This window comes from Hibiscus syriacus, unplaced genomic scaffold (assembly GCF_006381635.1).
Source record: "Hibiscus syriacus cultivar Baekdansim isolate YM2019G1 unplaced genomic scaffold, ASM638163v2 tig00113124_pilon, whole genome shotgun sequence".
Lineage (NCBI taxonomy): Eukaryota > Viridiplantae > Streptophyta > Magnoliopsida > Malvales > Malvaceae > Hibiscus > Hibiscus syriacus.
Window position 1 is genome coordinate 1,220,825 of NW_024063444.1, and position 14,314 is coordinate 1,235,138.

At 31.9% G+C, this 14,314-nt stretch overlaps 2 long non-coding RNA genes and 1 pseudogene across 2 annotated transcripts; 1 reads left to right on the top strand and 2 right to left on the bottom strand.

Moving 5' to 3' along the window:
* Nucleotides 1-7,259: 7,259 nt before the first annotated feature.
* LOC120185671 lies at nucleotides 7,260-10,677 on the top strand (annotated as a pseudogene).
* Nucleotides 10,678-11,511: 834 nt separating this feature from the next.
* Nucleotides 11,512-12,386, bottom strand: LOC120185654. Its single transcript, XR_005522145.1, has 3 exons — nucleotides 12,343-12,386; nucleotides 12,001-12,087; nucleotides 11,512-11,742 (listed from the first exon to the last, which is right to left on the bottom strand). It is a non-coding gene; the product is annotated as an uncharacterized LOC120185654 (long non-coding RNA).
* A 528-nt stretch (nucleotides 12,387-12,914) lies between these two features.
* LOC120185653 lies at nucleotides 12,915-13,493 on the bottom strand. Its single transcript, XR_005522144.1, has 3 exons — nucleotides 13,402-13,493; nucleotides 13,119-13,298; nucleotides 12,915-12,980 (listed from the first exon to the last, which is right to left on the bottom strand). It is a non-coding gene; the product is annotated as an uncharacterized LOC120185653 (long non-coding RNA).
* Nucleotides 13,494-14,314: the final 821 nt, after the last annotated feature.

Consider the following 14,314-nt stretch of genomic DNA (forward strand, 5'->3'; position numbering starts at 1 on the left):
CTAAAGTATAGTTACTAAAAATAATTTTCCCATGCCTAAAATATCAACAATTTTGACTGCCCACTTTGAACATTTGCAGCCGCCCTAATTTACAGCCAACTTTGAATTCTCTTCAACCGCCTAATTTGGAATTCAGTAGCCTGTCATGCTGACTTTTCTAACAAATTTTATATAAAAAAATAGAAGTATTCACTAAATTTGATTTATAAATAAGTTTAAAGTAAAATATCTTATATTATATAACTTTTAATTGCATAAACTATTGTTTTTATCGAAATAAATTTTTAAACTATTATTTCATAGCTATTTTTAAATTTCATTATTTTTTGATTAAAACATATATAGTTTAGATATTTATCTTAACAATAAAATTAATTTAAATACTTAAAGTAATTCTATATAATAATTTGGAGACTTAATCTAATAAAAAACAATAAAATTAAATAATTAACATGATAATAGAGTATTTGAGTTTTCGATTTCAATAATCTAAGAGTACCCGGCGCAGATGCACTTGATTCTCTAAATGGTCAAATGTACAACCATTATATTGAGTAAATTATTAAATATAGTTCAATATATTAAGGGAAAGAGAAAAAAAAATAAGAAATTTAACATATCTATTTTGTTAAAAAAAAAAGAGTAATAAAATTTGTGAACCCCATTTTTATATTCCTGGATGCACACCAAAGAGTATTATAATCTATTTTACAAGATATATGATCCAAGAGCTTTGAAGAACTATTATTCGTGATTCTAGTTTGAACCCAATTATGTAAAGGAGAAGATGAATGAATATTTTGAGGTTAGAATCCTCATAAAAATTGTGACGCCAACACGAGCCACCCTTAGTGGAAACCCACTTTAGATTGCACTGAGAAAAGAAATAGCAAAATGTCTAGGTGACGTTTCTTTCTCATTTTCTCATCATCCAAACAACTACACATTAGAATATGAAAAAGGGAAAATCACTAAGGAATCAACCAACCATTGGAATGTTGCACCGCCCAACCATCTTTGCTGCTTTACACGCATCTTTTGCCACCCATACACACTTAATTAATAATAATATTTTGTTTTTCATACACGGCTACTACAACTTTTTTTTTCTTTTGTAATTCACAACTTTTAATTCAATTAAAATTTAATTAGAATTGATTTAACTAATGAAAAAACTGTCACATGCTTTTTTTAATGAATTCTAATTAATATATGTAAGGATGGACACAATATTTTATGTTAGAGGACAAATTTGAATTTTTAAAATTTTAAAGAACGAACTTAAACTTATAAAATTCCAGAGGACAAAAACAGATTTTTCAATCAAAAATCTAAAATATAAGATAATTTTAAAATTTTCAGGGAGCATCTGTCTCCACCCGCCCCCTTCGATCCATCTCTAAATATATGTGTCACTTTTCTAGTAAGTGTTTGTTGTGTTAGATCAGATCATTTCTCTAATAATAAAAATGATTTAGTTATTTGAACTTATCCAATCTTTCTATGAGATTATCCATACTGCATATTAATTATTTATTAATATACAATGGACGTACTATTACTATAATAGTACTTTTTTAATTATTTAGGTCGTGTAAGCTTTACCTATAGTTGTTTTAGTTGGACACTAATTGGTGCCCTCCAAGCCAAAGTTTAGCAAATATCTCTCTAAAAGTTGCTTGCTTTTTGGTCTTCACACATTGGTGTTTTATTTTGGGATGGTTGGATTATGTTTGAACAATAAATAAATTTATGTAAACTTTCAAGTCTTAAAAATTAGTTTTTTAAAATAATTATATACTTATATATATGTCATAATTAAATTTAAACAAAATACAACCTTTTAAGAAATACAAATTTTTATGCAATACTTATATATGTCATAATTAATACTCTATATAAAGCTGAAAGCAGATTCGATATAATATGAAGGAATTGAATTATGGTAGTTGATATTTTTTCTTAAAAGCTAAAGTGAGTTGAAATTCTGAAGATGCTCTAATGCATAAAGAGGATTTTGTTCAAGCATGGCTTAAGGCAACTTGCACATTTAACGATCTAGCTTATCAAAATGGTATAGATGCTGACCCTACTGCCTACCTAAATTACCCCATTCCGAAAGACCTCTTCCCCTGTTGTATTATACTAAAAGTTTTGTATTGAAAAAGTTGATTTCTGTTATTAATAGTTGTACCGTGCATGAGTTATGGGATATCCATGTACTTCCATTTAAGGGGTATTTTCCCTCCTACTCAAATCAAATTATCAATATTATTCCTCTTTTTTAAAATAAATTTCTAAAAATAAATAATTTAGTCTTATAATTTTTAAAATGCCCAAACTTTTTTAAAATATCAATTAAGTCCTTAATTTTTTAAAAAACAATTATGCTCATCTGTCACGTCATCATTCACATGTAGACTACCACATCATAATAGATCACCATATCAATACGATGAATCATGTCAACAAAGTTAAGTGTCACGTTAACATTGTACTAGCCAACAATGATTACAGTCGGTTAAAAGACATTATTAGTACGGTTTAAGAGTTCGAGGTAAACATTGATCCTATTAAAAATGAGGGACAATATTGATGATTTTGACTGAGTTAAAAAATCCCTCAAACCAAATTATGTCATTTGTGCTTACATTACTATTAGTTGTAGATTTAGTTCGTGTTCTTCGATTTAATTATTTTAAGTCGTGTGATTTAGTCAATATCACAATTTTAAAAAGTATATTCACCGAAAATAATCAAATTAAAATGCAAGTAACAGATCCACAATTTATACATGATACAAGTATTAACCAAAGAATTTGACCTAACAAACTAAACTGAACTATTTTCTATTTTAACCAGGGTCAATGTCCCTAACCACGAAGTGACAATCCTCCAATACATAAAATTATTTAATAAATGCATAACAAATCTATAATTGATATCCATCCATATATATAAGATTAAAAAATAGGGAAGAGAAGGATAAAGGGGTACTAATGAATATATTTAAGCAAAGAGAGAGTAAGGCAGCTTTGTTGCGTTGAGAGCAGCTTTGTTGCGTTGAGAGCAGCTTTGTCTCTAAGAAGATGTGAAAGGGTGGACTCTCATACGAATAATATGAAGGAAGGGTCGACAATTCATCATTAATTTGCTTCACCAGACTTCTAATCAAATGAACTGAAATTAGAACTAATTTATGTTTTATACACATAATTTTCTTTAACTTTTTAATAACTGATTTATCTTTTTTTCATTTAAATGATTTGATTTATAATTTAAATTAATATTAATTAATTTAATTATTTAAATGTTTGTTAATATTTTAATAAAATAAAGAATTTAATCCCTTAATGTTTTTTTTTATAAAATAGTTTAATCCCTTAATCACTCAGATTTGAATGTATTATACTTCTTTTACAAGTTACATTTTCGCTGTCATTTTTTCATCTACCAAAGTCTTTAAAATTCTTTAAAACATTTGATTTATAATTTAAATTAATTTAATTATTTAAATGTTTGTTAATATTTTAATAAAATAAAGAATTTAATCCCTTCATGTTTTTTTTAAATTGTTTAATCCTTGATCACTTAGATTTGAATGTATTATATTTCTTTTACAAGTTACATTTTTGCTGTCATTTTTTCATATATCAAAGTCTTTAAAATTCTTTAAAAGTGTAACGATGACATTTTTTTTATTTACCAAAGTCTTTAAATTTTTTTTAAAATATTTGAAGTTTTATATCTTTCGACCAACTATATATCTTTAATACCTTATAATTGCATGTGATATGTTAAATCTATTATGATAATTAGGTCTATATATATAAGTGATCATGCAAGTATGGAGAAGAGAATTTTCTCAATTTCTCACTCATTATCTCTATGATCGAACCTATTTTTTTCATGTCTCACCTCTTTCAATCATCTCAACCCATTAAATCACCATATTCATCATAAAAAAATATCATAAAAAATCATTACAACTTCATTTTTTCCATAATAAATAAATTATATGTGAACTTTTTTTAATTAATTATAATGTTAACAAAAAAATTTAAAATTATAATTACGAAAATTGTATATATAAATTAAAAAATGAAGAGAATGAGGCTCAAGCGCTGGTTAAGAGCGTGGAGGGAAGGGATGAAACTGGAGGAGGGCAAAATAGGAGTAAATTACACCATTATTTATTTAATTATATTCTTCTTCTTATATTATTAACCGTAATTTCAATTTTTTAATTTATTCACTAAACTTTTGAATTATTCATATTTTGATAAGTTTGAATTATTTTATTATTATTTAGTATGATCTAACATTTATTATTTAATATAAATCATAAAAAATATAAAATAAAAATAGAATTGTAGGTGGTGATCGTTCGATCTCAATTTCATGGGTCACTTCCTCTCCCCCTAAGTCCGAATGTGTGGTTGTTTCACTGGAAAATGCCCCAAAACTCGTGAATCTAGACAGAAACATTTCGACTTCCTCACTTTAAATCTCCAATTCATGGACTTCGAAGCAAGTTTTGACAAAATGGATGTTGGATTCGGACTCATGATTTCAAGATGAAGTGACCCATGAAATTTGAGACCGAACGCCACCATCTACTGCAGTCGACAACGATCGACGGTGGTGTCAAATCACCTTCTGTTTTGTATTTTTTATTTTAAATTATTCTATATTATATAATAATAATAAATTTCGATCACATGAGAATAATAATAAAATAATTCAGAGTGATAATACATGAGTAATTCAAAAGTTCATTGAGTAAATTAGAAAAATTAAAAGTACGGTGGGTAAAATGAGAGAGAAATAATTCAGTGAGAAATGATGTAATTTACACCCAAAATATATCCGCCACACGCGAGAAAGGTGTGCGTAGGTTAAAAGGAGGACAGCTGTGTTGGATAATATAATAAGCAGCATTAGTGGTTAATCGGTCATCTACAGTAGATTACTGTAGCTTTAAGATAATTTAAACGACAACTACGACACTAAATAATTTTAAAAGTAGGTACGGGAGAGTATAAAATATTGGCGTGTAAGACAGTAAGAGAATCTAGTAAGTTTTGTGTATTGGAGAAGCTTTAAGGCTACAATACGTAATAGGTCACTCAATTATTACAAAGACTATAAATGGGTTATTAAAGTTCAAAAAGTCATAAACAAATAATTTATTTAATTAATTAATTGTTACAGATATATTATTTTGACGTTAATTGTGAACTGCTCGTTAACTTTTTGAATACAACTAAGTGGCCTAAATGTAGTAATCAGTAAATCGAGCATTTAATTATTATAATCAATAAATTGAATGACTTAATTATTTCTAAAAATTAAGATATATTCTATTTATACCAACTTAATAACATGCATAACATTCAATTAATTGAATGATCTAACTTTTTAAAAGTCAATTATCCATTTATAATTTTACTAATAATTGAATAAATCATTGCATTTTACCCAATATTTTATTCTTATGTTATTTGAATTTGATAAAAAAATAATACAAATTTCATTTTTCATAAATTTTGAGTCGATTTCAATTATTTAACGAATCAAATTAGAGTAACTTAATAACATGCATAACATTCAATTAATTGAATGATCTAACTTTTTAAAAGTCAATTATCCATTTATAATTTTACTAATAATTGAATAAATCATTGCATTTTCCCAATATTTTATTCTTATGTTATTTGAATTTGATAAAAAAATAATACAAATTTCATTTTTCATAAATTTTGAGTCGATTTCAATTATTTAACGAATCAAATTAGAGTATTTTAATATTTGATAAAAAATATTTTAATTACTCTTGAAAGAAGAGTACATTAAAATCAAATAATTCATCTTTTTAATTAAGCGAAAATTTCAAAAATAAAATTCAATGAAATCCAAAATGTGCAGTGAGTGAATATTAAAATTTTAAGTCAAACTCCAACTTTGTCGGATCGCATTATAGTAATAATAAAATAAAATAAGAATTAAGGAGAAAAGATGCGATCAGTTTGAAGGGTGATTAGGTTGCCAGTAGCATTTGCGTTTGAGGATTATGCGACTGTGGGGTTTCGCAAAGAAGAATAAGCAAGTGCTCATTGGTGTTCAACAGGAGTTACTCTTTCTTTTTTTTCTCTGCTGTTTCTGGAGCTCAAATTTTAGCGGGAAACTTGTTATAATGGTACTTTAAACTAAAGGTTTGTTATTTTTTTACTTGTTTGGTTGCCGGGAAAGCTGGAGGAAAAACAATACAAAACATAGTACTCAAAAGTCAAAAGCATATTTGCATGAAAACAATGATTCTTCCTTTCCATATGTGTTTTTACTATTTATGAATAAAAACTGATCTCTGTAATTTGAGTTTTCATCTGTTGTTTTTGTCTTTCTCGTAACAAAGTCTGGTTTGAAGATAAGATCATGGATTTTTCAGTTGAAATAAGTGTTTGGCTACCTTTCCGTTTTCATCCTTCAGTCTTTGTAATTGTAGGTCTTTTTTTTGGCTGATTTGATTAATTCTGAACTGTTTGGAAATTTACTCGGAGGTAAAAACAGATTGAATTCCAAACAGCTAGTTTGGAAATTTGATTATTTGTTTCTCTCAATTCCATGTTTTCAAATCATCTTATCCAGATTCATAGCTTTTTTTCAGGATTTGTTTTTAACTCATCTGTATCGGAAGCTTTTTTTCTCTGCAAGTTTTCTTAAAAGATTTGTGCATTTTGGGAAAGGTCTAAGGGAAAAAATACGCATAGGCTATGTTGCTCCTTGTTTGGCTTAGTGTTTGAGTTCTCCAAATACATGGAAATCTTGGAAAAAGATTAGGACACGTGTATGTATCGGATACTTGAAAAACATAGCAAATAAGTCTACCATGAAAACGATGGGAAGAGTGGACGGCTAAAGACCCTAGCTAGCTAGCGATAAACAATGTCATGATTGAGTTTCAATCTATTTTCAGACTTGGATACAAATAAACCATGTTTAACACTAAATTCAAGTTGATTTGATCATTATTGCTCTTCCATGGAACTTAACAATATGAGCTGGGAAGTCGGATTGAATATCTATGATCGTTTTTTCACTATTCATTCATTGCCGATGCCAATGTCATCTTAGATCAAATTTAGATCGAAATTCTTTGATTTCATTTTTTGGTAGTTAGCAGATCAACTTCTTGTTAATTTCCTAAAAACTCAGTATATGAAAATTTTCCATAGATTCCTTTTGTTTGTTAAACTTTGTAGTTTTTAGTAATGTGAAAGGCTTATCTATTAGATTTTGTAATCATCTTCTCTGTTTCTTACCACATGTTTGCTGTATACCTGTCCATTGTACTAATGATCATAGATGTTCATGTGTTGTTCCTTTCAGACTTACACCAAAGCTGCCTCCATTTCGAATCAGCCTCCATTTTCGAATCAAGAAGCGGAATCTCAGTTTGTATCTTCAAGAAGGATGGATATCTATGATCCTATCCAACAGATTGGCATGTGGGAGAAAATTTCAACACGGATAGCAATCTGCATGCATCTGTATCAATGATTCTCGAAATGGATAACAAGATACCGAACAAGGTGCGAGTTTCGGACATATTGTTCTTTGATTAATCGTTTATCTGATTTTGGTCGTAAGTAACCTTTGTTATTTGAATTTAGTCTGAAACTACTTCACATGAAATGCTTGCACCTTCTATCAAGTATGATCAAGAAGCCACTAAACCTATTGAGAAGGTAATTTTGAATGGTACATGGTGCTGGTTCTTCATTTCTTTTCTCATTTTAATGGATAAAGTATTGTCCTGGATCACATGCTGTATGGTATTAAATATGTTGTATCAATTGGTTTGTTGAAACTATGTTGCTTTGACTCTTTATTTTTCTTAAAGTACCGTGTTTGACACATATTCGAACATAGTTATGGGATAGATTGAACATATCCTTGGACACCTGCCCTTTTCCGACACACATTTGAGTCCAAGTAGCATAATTGAGAGATTCTATCTTGGAATTTGAAAAGATGTTACTACTTTATCTTCTAGACTTCTAGAGTCCATTCCTTCTTCCTAGATCGTGCGAAGGTCGAAATCTGAGGCAGTTTGCAAATAAGGAAAATGTATTGCATATATCGTAGATGTTACTTCTTGAAGTTCACTACATGAAATAAGCGGATTGAAATCCAAACTACCACTGATTCCAATTTCACTTGTGCAAATTGCAGAAAGTTCAATATCTTTTGGAGCTATTAAGCTGATCTTTCCTGCTAAAATCGTGAAAATTATTGAAGATAAATTTAGGAACAGTGAGAAATAATTCGTTTAATATAAGGAAGAAAAATATGCATGCACAGTTGCACACCATTATTGTAGCCCATGATTACTGAAACAGTATAATCTCCTAATATTGTTCTGTTTTGAACATTTTTTTCCAGAGCGTTATGATTTAGCTGCAACGTGCCTAAACATATATTGCTTGTAGATTATCTGTTTACCGTTGATAAAAGGCCTAATTTCTTTGGTCATTTCACTGTAAATATCTTTAGATACAAAGGCGGCTTGCGCAAAACCGTGAGGCTGCTCGTAAAAGCCGATTGCGGAAAAAGGTAAGATAAGATATGTCATGAATAGCAACAGATAGCCCACAAGACCACATGTAAATTGTTGTAATCAACTTCATGTAACATTGCATTTCAGGCTTATGTTCAACAGTTGGAAAATAGTCGTTTAAAGCTGATTCAATTGGAGCAAGAGCTTGCACAAATGAAGCAACAGGTTTTGAATGAGATTAAAATCAATTCCTTTTTTTTCATTTAAAATTTTCTTAAAGCCATTTTAAGCAATGAAATCTTAAAATTGCAGGGTGTTTATATGGGTGGGGGGTTAGTAGATGGTCACCTTGGATTCCCTGTACCGGCAAACTCAGGTTTGTTTGTAAAATACACTGGCAATTAACATTATTAATTGTTTACTATGTTATACTCGAACCCGGGTATGATTGTCGGATATAATACGTGCTCGATAAAAGTTTGTTCAACTATTTCCTAAGTTTTTTACGAATTTGAAGTCTTTTGAGGATCATATCCTCATTTATACTCGTATTGAAATATGCCTCGAACATAAATTCCAAATATGAATACTTCCAAGAAATATAGAAGTCAGACCAACCCAAGTTGTCTCGGTATGTGTGACATTTCAAACTGTATGAATGCTTGTTCTTTGAGACTAAAATTTCTTGCTTTTATTTTTGTGGTTAGATTGATATTTCACCACTAGCCATGTGTTAAAGACAATAATGCATGAATTTAGTATTTGATATTAATTACTAATTCGTTGTCGATATTCATCTGAACCTGAGTAGCATATGTCACTTTAATGCAGTTGATGTTGTGTTATATATGGTTCTTTTTCTTCTTCTCATTTTAAGCGAATCTATATTCTTTTATGTTTTTTATGACTTCTTCATTTTGGGGATTCTGCAGGGATTGTTGCCTTTGAGACAGAATACGGACATTGGATGGACGAACAAAGAAAACAAATATGTGCTCTGAGGACTGCTTTGAATGCCCATACAAGTGATGCAGATCTTGGAATGCTTGTGGAAACTGGCATGAATCATTATTCTGAACTTTTTCGCATGAAAACAACTGCTGCAAAGATTGATGTTTTCTATGTCATGTCTGGCATGTGGAAAACATCAGCAGAGCAATTTTTCTCATGGATTGGAGGGTTTCGCCCTTCAGAACTTCTCAAGGTGATTCATATCGACTTTTTATTTTTCCTTAAGTATCTGTATTTAGTACCCTTTATGAGGCCTGTTCCAAAATAAGTATGGGCATATAACCCTCTAAATACTTTAAAACTTAAAAATACTGAAGATACTATCATCTTAATATATCCGTATCCGACACACCTGAGTTCGAGAAACATAGTACTTAGTTTCCATGCAATAGTATTGTAGATTTCTTGCGACTTTCATTGGAATTCTGGTCAAGTTCTATTGAGTAATATTTGCTTGTTCTGTTGATTTATAGGTGCTCTTGCCTCAGCTTGATTCCTTGACAGAACAACAATTCTTTGAGGTCTGTAACTTGAAACAATCATGTCAGCAAGCTGAAGATGCACTTTCACAAGGCATGGAGAAACTGCGCGAACTTGTGTCGGTGACCGTGGCGGATGGTCAACTGGGCGAAGGTAGTTATAGTTCTCAGGTGAATACTGCAATGGAGAAGATAGAAGCTCTAGTCAGCTTTGTGAGCCAGGTAAACAATTGCTCATCCCATGTTCTAGACTTATAATTTCTGTTGAAGTACACTGTTTGAAGTACTAGTGTCTGATCCTCATCAAATTATTAATGAGTTTATTGTTGTGGTGCACCAATTTTTGATGTTTCTTAAAATACTCGTGTTTGACACATATTTAGATATAGATACGACGATGCAACTCTTCAAGGACCTCAACACCGGTGTTCAGCCACACATCCGTACTAACAATGGTGTTTTCTTTTGCAGGCAGACCACATTCGGCAGGAAACACTGCAGCAGATGTCCCGAATCCTAACAGTTCGCCAGACAGCTCGAGGCTTACTTGCTTTGGGCGACTACTTCGAACGTCTTCGAGCTTTGAGCACACTATGGTCTACCTGTCCTCGTGAACCTGCATAGCCTAGAACGGTTGAAGATCCTGCAAACATGATGTTTGCTATTGCTGCAACAAAGCATGTTCCTTCATACAACGGTGTCTCTTGGTAAATGTCATTATGAACATAATTGCCTACATTTTTTTTGAAGCAGAACAGAGGTCTGAGATGAAGTACATAGTAGTTTATTTTACATTGGGGAAGATGTTTATCTAATCAATTTTCACTGATGTGTTGTGCATCATATGTACTCTTGAAAGATATAAATATAGGATCTACATTTGAGTGATATATTACGTTATCCAGACTTTTTCATTTTTGTAGAAAGTGTTAGGCCTCATATTGGGATGCGAGTACGAGAGAGATTATCCTCTATAATATATAAAATAAAGTTTTCAAAATTTGAGTATACTCATAATGAATGTGTATTCGACACACCCGAATCAGAATAACAAAGTTGCATGATGAACATGGTGAATGCATAACTGTGAAACTTGCTCATCTTTTGGAACATTCGCATTGTGTTATCAAAGCTTCACTTACCTTTGCTTCTTTGTTTCGTTATTGCTTGGTTGCAGGTTCAATGCCAACGGTTTTCTCCGGTGGCCCGAGATGGACAGTCCCCCAGCTCTGGCGTCTTGTATAGACGGCATTGCCAGCTTCTCTTTTTTATTTCCTATGCGCTTTTTGCATATTGCTTTTTTAGAGCTGTAATTTTGTATGTTCTATTTCTTAGTCGGTTCTGATTACAAGCAACTATTCGCTTGCAAATCGAACTCATCCAAACCCATACAACACAGCCTTTCTGTTTGTCATCTCCAACTACAGTGACTAGCTCATCGAAAAAGAACGAGAATCAAACCAACAAATCCAAATACACACAAATATACTTCACAACATTAAAAAGATAATTATGCTGGACCTTAATGATCCTTTGACACATCCAAATGCAGAGAGTATGCGGTTTAATTATTAGTATTGTTTTTAAACAGAAGATCACGCTTTAACTTGGATGCCTAAGGATCGAGAAGTTACGTCAGCGTTTCTGCTCACAACTTTGACATTGCATAATCCAAAGCATCAACAAGAAAATCTGCACAAGTACAAAACATGTAACTGAAAACGTGGTTCACTTTTTATTGGGTAAATGAGATTAATTGATCTTAATTGGGCAAAGCTCACGCTTTAAAAGTGAAACACGGTGCTTTGCGTCTCAAATTTCAAGTCAAGCTTTAACTCGGCTCGGTTTGACTATACCCCCATTGGAAACCTATCTGTTGAGTGTCGGTCCCTTTTGGAAACTGTTTGTTGAGTTTGGCAATAAAATCAATAGAGAAAGAGAAAGACCTACCCGCATCATCTTTGGTGAAACACATTGGCGGCTTTATTCTGAAAACATTTCCGCGTAGCCCACCTTTACCGAGTAAAACTCCGAGTTCTTCAATTAGAAACGAGAACAGTTACATAAATTTCTAAACGGTGAAGCAAGAGAAAGCCTATACGCTTATTATCCTATAGGGCCGAACAGGTCGATGCGATCATCTTATACATCCCTATGCCCTCCCCTGTGGCAATGTGGGGTTGTACAAATGAAAAGAAAGGGATATGATTTCTCTAGATGTTAGTTTAGAAGAAAGTAATACGAAATGCCTTTATTTTCTTATTTTCTATTTGAAAATTTATTCCTTAACACCTCTCATTTTCTCAAACAGGATGGCAGTTCCTTCCTTGGCCGGTGTCTTCTCTCCTCTCAGTAACGAGTTCTACGCCCACCATTAATCCCCTGCCTCTGACATCACCGATGACCGAAAAGGGAGGAGTTAGTAAAAACAAAAAGTGAACTCGGTTTCCTTGATAGCACTAACTTGACATTGGAAAAGAACACGAACAAATATAAACTCAAGTTAGAACTTTGTATTCCAAAAACCACTTGTTAAACCAAAAAGGACCATTTTAATGCAATTCCTTGTGTCCAAGAACTGAATAATTTTCTGTTCAATGCAATTTAAAATTGCAAAAGAATGGTTGGTGAAATTGGCAATAATACTGTATTTAGAAACGATGCAAAGCAAAGGGGATTTAAAAGTGCTAAATGGTAGAATAATTACTATCATGTTCGTCCTGTAAAGATCTCAAGCGTCCAATCAAGTGAGAACCAACATCAGCACAATGTGCTTGACGCTCCTTGTCTATCACTCTGAGCACTGCAAGCCCACCAGCAGAACATCCAGGATTTCCACCAAAAGTGTTAAATTGAATTTTTTGAGCCATCACACTCGCTATTTCTGGTGTTGTCACCACTGCCCCCAATGGTAATCCGTTGCCAATACCCTAGCAAACATGACATGTTGTGTAACAGGATGCTACCATTCCTAATAGTAATAACAGAAGATAGCTAAACCAAATGAGCATTTAAGTTCCAATGTTCAGAGAATTTAGTATAAGCAGCAAAGTTTGATGACAAAAGACCTTTGCCATGGTAACTATGTCAGGAATGACACCTTGAGTCTCGAAACCCCAATAATGGCTTCCTGTGCGACCAAATCCTGTTTGTACTTCATCTGCAATGCAGACACCACCAGCCTTGCGTACGATGTCATAAACCTGTTTCAAGTATCCTGGGGCTAGTTCAACTGCTCCTCCAACTCCCTAATGTTAAAAAATTTGAAATTTTCAGGACAAGTTTTATTGTGAAAAAAAATAAAAAAAAAGGAAAAAAAAAAAACCTCAAGAAGACGGTTATCAATTTAACCTGAATGGTTTCTGCTATAAACCCAACAACTTTTCTTGAATACCATACGCGATGTGATCTTGTACTTCTTTGGCATAACGAGTAGCATCAGGGCCAAAGACTCCACGAAAAGGACCTGGATTCATGACATGATGGATTTCACCCTGTCACATGCCATTAGAACATTTGAAAATCAGCATTTTAGTTTGAAATATTGGATAAATCAAGTTTGAACTTTAGAAATGAGGCACGATCTAGCCCTAGTTGAATTTCAAACCTTAGATTCCAAATCAAGCTCAAATTTCCTATAATTTGAGCTCGTTTGACCCAGTTTCAACCCCTACCTACTACTGGGCATGATGAATGGCCTTCCTAACATTGCAAAACTACACCAATTTCCAAGTACCAATTTTTTTTGATGTCATTGACAAAAAATGATATCCTTGTTACGCATAATCCAAGTCATAATTAATTCAAAACAAATCATCAAAGAACTAGTATATAGTTGTAAAGGGAATTTTATTGATTGCACAGCTAAAATTGTTAAGATAAAGTCTGAGTTACGAGTTCAAGGCTTGGAAACTAAGGCAAGTGCATTGTTGATGAAAAATACAGGATAAATAAATGGAAAAGGCTATATACACTCATCTAATACACGCAGTTGACAAATTCTTTAGTACATGCATTACAACGTTTTCTATTATAGACCCAAAACAATTTTAATACTTTTGTTCCCTTAGAATAAAGAAATAGATACATGTGAGAGCATCATTTTAAAGCAATATTTAGTGCATGTAGTACTATCCAATAATAAAAAACAATTACTCCACTCCATGGGATAAAATTGTGAGCTGGATACCCATCAATAAACGTTGCTTCACTCTTTCATATAAACATTAAAATATCGTGTTTTCCTTTTCAAAAAAATGCATTC